This window comes from Akebia trifoliata, chromosome 7, assembly GCF_017979445.1.
Source record: "Akebia trifoliata isolate Shusen 1 chromosome 7, ASM1797944v1, whole genome shotgun sequence".
Classification (NCBI taxonomy): domain Eukaryota; kingdom Viridiplantae; phylum Streptophyta; class Magnoliopsida; order Ranunculales; family Lardizabalaceae; genus Akebia; species Akebia trifoliata.
The window spans coordinates 4,757,990-4,765,088 of record NC_141381.1 but is presented as its reverse complement, the minus strand read 5'-3'; the positions used below and the strand labels follow the sequence as shown (position 1 = coordinate 4,765,088).

General features: G+C 32.1%; 1 long non-coding RNA gene across 1 annotated transcript; it reads left to right on the top strand.

The window, feature by feature from the left end:
- Positions 1 to 3,867: 3,867 nt before the first annotated feature.
- On the top strand, positions 3,868 to 6,003 carry LOC147398085 (uncharacterized). Its single transcript, XR_015179741.1, has 3 exons — positions 3,868 to 4,427; positions 5,226 to 5,385; positions 5,924 to 6,003. It is a non-coding gene; the product is annotated as an uncharacterized LOC147398085 (long non-coding RNA).
- The last annotated feature ends 1,096 nt before the right edge of the window (positions 6,004 to 7,099 follow it).

Below are 7,099 nucleotides of genomic sequence, written 5' to 3'. Positions count from 1 at the left end.
ATTCAAAATAATGGAATTTTTAGATGCATAAGAAAATGTTAAATTTAAACCTAAATTTACAAACTCTTTTATATTTTATGTGGTTTCAAATGTTATACACTCTTAAAATCTCGGCATCGAGATCTTTACAATCAAATTTGAAAGCATCTTTCACAATTTTATTTTCTTCTCTTCTTTAGAGAGTTTTATACTAACGACCAGCAATCAGATCAAATAATAAGTTTTACATCATTTTATTAAATTGAAAAGTTAACAATTTTAACATTTAGATCAAATGATGAGTCATACCTATTAATCTTATTTTTCAAATCCTGCTCGTAAACTATTCAGACGGCATTTCTTATTAGGCAACTATCTCACTGCACTATGCCAACCAACCACCTTCATTAATGGATGGCCTAAAATTAGGAAGGCACGCGTTCGTATGCCCAGACATGTTGCATAAGACAAAATCAATATAGGGATGTATATTTATTAACTATAAATTCATCATTAATGCAACCAAATACCTGTTAAGGGATATACGCTTCCATATATGTTGTATCATGGCATATCCACGACCTCTGCGGCTGTATGCCCAGACACCTTCATTAATGGATGACCTAAAATCAAGAAGGCGTTCGTATGCCCAGACACCTTGCATAAAACAAAATCAATATAGGGATGTATAATTATTAACTATAAATTCATCATTAATGCAATCAAATACCTGTAAGGGATACATGCAACCATATATGTTGTATGATGGCATATCCATGACCTTTGCAGCTGTTATCATAGAACTTGCAAGATCCTTGTAAATGACCAAGCCCCAAGGAAAAGCATTGAATGACTTCGAATCATCTACTATAGATCTAAATGTGCAAGTTGTACCACTTCATTGTCATTCGGTAACAAAAAGATAACAAGAATATGCAAAAAGGATAGTCTCAAATGATCATCAAATGATATTTCATGGTTAACCCCGATAAAAAATTCTCTATAGCATTTAAAAGATCATGTTTACTAACCATGGCCAATTTGGGGAAAACCTATCTTTGAAAGTTTAATGACTTCCAGGTAAAGGTTTCTTAAGGCTACTACTCTTACTCTTATCTTCATTAACATATTTCAACCTAAAATTACAACCATATCCACCAAAGAAAACTTGAAATCTACTCCGCCTATAATAAATGTCAAAATTGGTTTATATTTAGTTAATAAAACATTAATAATTGTTTGAACATATTTGATTTGCTTCATTTATAAAGGATATCCGAAACAAGTTCCCTTCAATTTCTTTTCTTGGTCAATTGTCAGCCCGAGGGATAGAACAAATTGAGCAGTTACCTTAATGAAAAAATACCGTCCCATAACAACTTAAAAATATTCAAACTAATTACCATAAAAAATAAAAATAAAAAAGCATAAAGAAATCAAAAATAGAAGTAAGAAAAATACAACCATTATGTTTCAAGGTACATTCTTGCATCAAAATTTACAAACCTTCGATAATGATTGGAAAATAAAATCATTGCAAAAAAGGAACAGTCAAACTTCAAAAAACCCACATTGAAAGTCCATCATCATTTATAGGATGTTATTTACACAAAAGAGGCTTGGAGGAAGTTTACTTAGTCAACGAAACTCAAATTTGGATAACATTATAACTTTAAGTCATTTTTGCCTAAAACTAATACAAAACATTCAACTATTTCAGTTGCGACAGTATCGAATTTTCTTTGGATCAGAAAATTTAATTCCTTGACAACATGAAATGAAATCTAAACCTATAGACATAACAAATTATTTGCCCCTTGATTGAAAATGTTTAAAAATGTGACAGTAACACATATAAAGGGACAAACTATGACAGAAGGGGCAATTGTTAAATTCAAAAACTAAAAAAATCATAAGTATATCGATTAATTCAACAATTCACCGATAAGAAACTCCTCACCTAATCTTCAACCATTCTAAAAACCTATCTTATTCGTAAGATTCAACAAATATTTCTGATAAGTATCCGTTTACTATACATTTTATTTAAACTTACAAAAAGTTTTTGTGATTTTTTTTATTTTTTCAATTTAACAATTGCCCCTTCTGTCATAGTTTGTCCTATTTTGTATGTTTTACAGTCACATTTTTAAACATTTTCAATCAAGGGGCAAATCATTTTTTAACTTTGTAAGTTAATATTACAATTCATGTCATCGAGGAAATGTTTCAATCGAGAAAAAAATCGATACGATCTCAACTAAAATGGTTGAATGTTTCATATTAATTTTAGTCAAAAATGGCTTGAAGTTTGAGTGTTATCCAAATTTGAGTTTTGTAGGCTAATTCGACTTCCTCTGAATCTCTTTTGTATAATGGCATCCTATAAATAATGATGGACTTTCAATGTGGGATCTTTTAAGTTTAAGTGTTCCTTTCTCGCAATATATATAGAATATATATATTTGCAATGATTATCGAAGGACACCTTTAAACATAATGATGCGTATTTTTCTTACTTTTATTTTTTGTTTCTTTACGCTTTTTTATATAGTAGTTAGTTTAAATATTTTTAAATTGTTGTGAGATTGAATTTTTTTCATTAGGTTAAAGGCTCAATTCACTCTAGCCCCAGGCAATAGATCAACTTCTTTGATGAGCTGACACTGGACCAAGGAAAAAAAATTGAGGGGAACTTATTTTGGACATCTTTTACAAATGAGGCACATCAAATCTGTCAAAACAATTATTAGTGTTTTATTGACTAAACATAATATAGTTTTGACATTTACTTTAGGTGGTGTAGATTTCAAGTTTTCTTTGGTGGATAAGGCTGTAATTTTAGGTTTAAAATGTGTTAACGAAGATAGTAAGAGTAGTAACCCTAAGAAAACTTTACCTGAAGGTCACCAAACCTTCAAAATTAGGTTTTTCCCCAAATTGGCTAGGGTTAGTAAACACGATTATTTTAAATGCTGTCAAGAACCCCAAAATATCATCATTTGAGGCTATCCCTTTTGTATATTCTCATTATCTTTTTGTTACCGAACGACAATTAAGCAGTACAACATGCACGTTTAGATCTAGTAGATGATTTGAAGTCATTCAATGCTTTTCCTTGGGGCTTGGTCGTTTACAAGGATCTCTTGCAAGTGCAATGATAACAGTTGCAGAGGTTGTGGATATGCCATCATACAACATATATGGTTGCGTATATCCCTTACAGGTATTTGGTAGCATTAATGATGAATTTATAGTTAAAAATTATACATCCCTATATGGATTTTGTTTTAGGCGACAGGTAACGCATTCATGATTATAGGCCATCCATTAATTAAGGTGGATGGTTGGCCTAATGCAGTGAAATGGTTGCCCAATAAAAAATGCCATCTGAATAGTTTACGAATAGAATTCGAAAAAAAAGATGTATAGGTATGATTAATCATTCGATCTAAATGTAAAAATTGTTAACTTTTCAATTTAATAAAATAATGTAAAAGTTATCATTTGATATGATTGCAGGTCGTTACGATAGACATCTCTAAAGAAGAGAAGAAAATAAAATTGTGAAAGATGCTCTCAAATTTGATTGTAAAGATCTCGATGCCGAGATATTAAGAGTGTATAACATTCCAAACCACATAAAAAAATTAAAAGGTTAGTAAATTTAGATTTAAATTTAGAATTTTCTTATACATCTAAGAATTCCATTATTTTGAATTCATTCCTTCTATGAGGGCTCCTCCTCAGTCTCCTTTTCTTTCAATTAATGAAAAAATTTACACTTAACAAAATAATTATATATTATGGTTTCAAAAGAGGAAAGAAGAAGCCAATAATCAACCCCCTCCCCATAGAGCTAGAGAGTCAACCATCACCCATAAGCGAAAAAGATGTTTAGCAGTCATTATGAAGGAAGAGCATCCTTTTAAATGATAAATCAACTTCCGGGGAAAATTAAGGATTTAGAAGCTGAATTGAAACAAGTTGTTTCTGATGTAGACTCAACAATAAAGTCTTAAAGAGAAACTAACAATCTTGGAAGAGCAAGCCAAGATAGCAAAGGAGAAACACGTACACTTCGAACAAAGACTTAAGATTTTGGACGTTAAGGTAAAAACTTATTCCTTACCAAATCTTGGTTTTAATTTATTATATCATAACTGAAAGTCTATTTAATTTAAATCCTTTTGTATATATAGGCAGATGGGAAGGAGGGGTTGAGAGGTGAGGAGAGTCAATGGGGGGAAGGTTTGAGAGGAGATGAAGAGGTCACAGGAGGAGAGGAAACGGCAAGTGGAGAAGAGAGTCAATGGGAGGTGAATATAAGAGAAGATGAAGAGGTGAGAAAAGAGAAGGAAGAAGGAAGGGCAGTGGAAGGGGAGCTTCAACTGGCCACATACACCCCCATGCAGCTATAGTAGTCCCAGACTTTACAGTAATTAAACGTGAGGTTTCGTAGTTACTTTTTTATAATGTTTTATTTAACATTTCTATCTATTAAGATCTAAATAGACCTTGTGTGTATAGATGAACTTAATGTTTCTCCATAGTTGGGGAAAATTATATCAATTCCAAATCCTGTTGTTTATGGGGCTCCATACTATGACCAACTACAATCAATGGGTTTAAAAGAAAAGAAATTATTAAAAATGAGAAGATTTGGAATACACAACCGATAGATCCTGAGTAAGTTTATTTTTAATGAACATTAAATGTTTATTTTATATCTACATGTCACTTTGCAATTAATGCATTTTCATTGCCCATGTAGGTCAGTAATAATGACAATTGAGAATAACGAAATTACAAACAATACCATACAAACTTTAAGGTTTAAGGGACTCATCAAAAATTTCAAGTACATTTCAGAGCAAGGATGGATAGATTTCAATGTAAGTGAAATATATAGAAATAATCTAGTTTGATTCATGATGATCATATACATATTCTACTATATATTAATTTATGTATGTTGTGAATATTTACCTTTCCTTGATTAAGGAAAGGAACAAACCAACCTAGACATCTTCCCTAGATGTCATTATTAATTTAGTAGATTTTTTCTGGTATGCATTTTTAATCTCAATTTTACATGAATGTAGTAGTCAACTCGATCAGATATAATGGTTGAGGTTCGAGTCTTGATGGTATATAATTCATCGAAGCGAGACCATGTGGGTAATTTTTCAATAACATAACCTTTATGGGAGAATTGTTTGTGTTAAAATTTTCTTCTTTTACAGGAGTTATCAGAGAGAGTAGAAAAGAAATGGAATGTGATCCTTCTCACAAATGATCAATCTAGTACTATGGAGGATCGAGTGTTGGTTTTAATTGGGGCAATTCTTGTTCCAGGCATATTAACCCAATTTATTGAATTACAATATCATGAAATGTAGAAAGGTATACAATTCATTTTTATCAAAATTAATATTCTAATTATTATATGTTGTCTTCGTGTAATTTTCATTATATTTTTGCCATTCCCACACATTCATCCCAGTATGGACTGATAAGCACTGGGCTTTAGCTGTCCTTCATATAAAAGATAAAAAGGTTGTTGTGGACAGTCTAAAAATGAATATTGCACACAATTGATATGCACGACATCTTAAACGATTAGTAATGGTGCTAGAGTTTGTTATCATATTTAATGTACTACGTTATTATTATTTTTCAACTTCAATTGTTGCTGAAAATTCTTTCCGTTTGGGTGTCACTCGTGAGTTTGTTGAGTCATGGACTGATTGGGAAATTGTAGACTACCCCAGTCCTCCAAGACAAACAAATGGAGATAATTGTGGCATCTTCATTTTGAAACACAGAGTATCTATGCAGATCTGATGAGATTAATGATTTTTCTTGGGTAAACATTTTTCTTAAAATTCAAATTCACTGATCATGTACATTGTCTAATACAGTTTTCATCATCTTATTGTAGGATCAATGCCTAGAGATGCGGTACAAGTTCGCCGCTTCACTTATTACTGGGATAATCAGGTCATAGAGATGCGATCACTACAACAAATATCATTTTTTGCCAAAACCTTATTTTGTCACAAAAACAGATTTTCTATGACAAACATTGCAATTTGTCGCTAACCATGTACTTGATATTGTTTTTTGATAAAAAAAAAAATATGCATTCTTTGCGAAAAGTAGTGGCTAAAACTTTAGTGCCAAATTTTCCCTCTCCCACCATGTGGCGGGAATAAATATCTGCGAAAACATTTTAGCCAAGATTCTCATTTCATTGCAAAGCATGCCTCGAATTTGATCGTGTACTGTGAGATGCATGTGTTGTGAATTTTTCTAAAAAAGAAGTTGAGAGGTATGATCAATAAAGGCTTTTGATTTAGGAAAAGAATTATGGAAGGTTTTCTTTGAGGAAAAAAAAAGGATAAAAAGTTGGTGATACAAGGTGGTGAAGGCATTTGATTGGTGAGATCCTTGGGTTTGCTTTTTTTTTTTTTCTTTTCTCACGAACGACGTCAAAAAGTGTAAGAGATGTTTTGGATCTACCACTCAAGATCTACGTTGCACTTGATTTCAGGATGCTCAAACTACGTGTCACCTAAAAAGACATTGGTGTGGTGCCGGCCAGGGTCTCTCACGTTCAAGTTAGAACTTAAAATAAATTGCAAAGCTATAAGAATAAAATAAGACTAAGGGATTTCTTGTGTGGCTTATGCCTTGGGTTTGCATAGGAGACTTCTCTATTTATAGAGTAATCTCTTTAATGATGGTAATAAACTCGTTTTTAACCACCCATTTATATTGTCTAGCATTTATGACAATAAAGGCACATGACGTTTTGATGACATTGAAGACCCACTCATCTTGATTCTTTTAACTTACATGAGGAGTGATCTTAAATGTGTAACTGGTCTAACTCAGGTGGCTGTTCAATTTTCGAGTTGTCTAAGTCGTGAGTCATGTAATGCAACTGCAACTCTTTCGGACATCGTACACTATTTGTATAATTTTGGATAAAACCTTAGTTACTTTCCTCGTGTGATTGTTTGAGGAGTTTGGCCTAAGGAGGTCAAACATATTAGAGTTTGTAAAAAGGAGGGTTGGACTGAGTAACCGGACCTATTGGGAATTACAAAAGGGG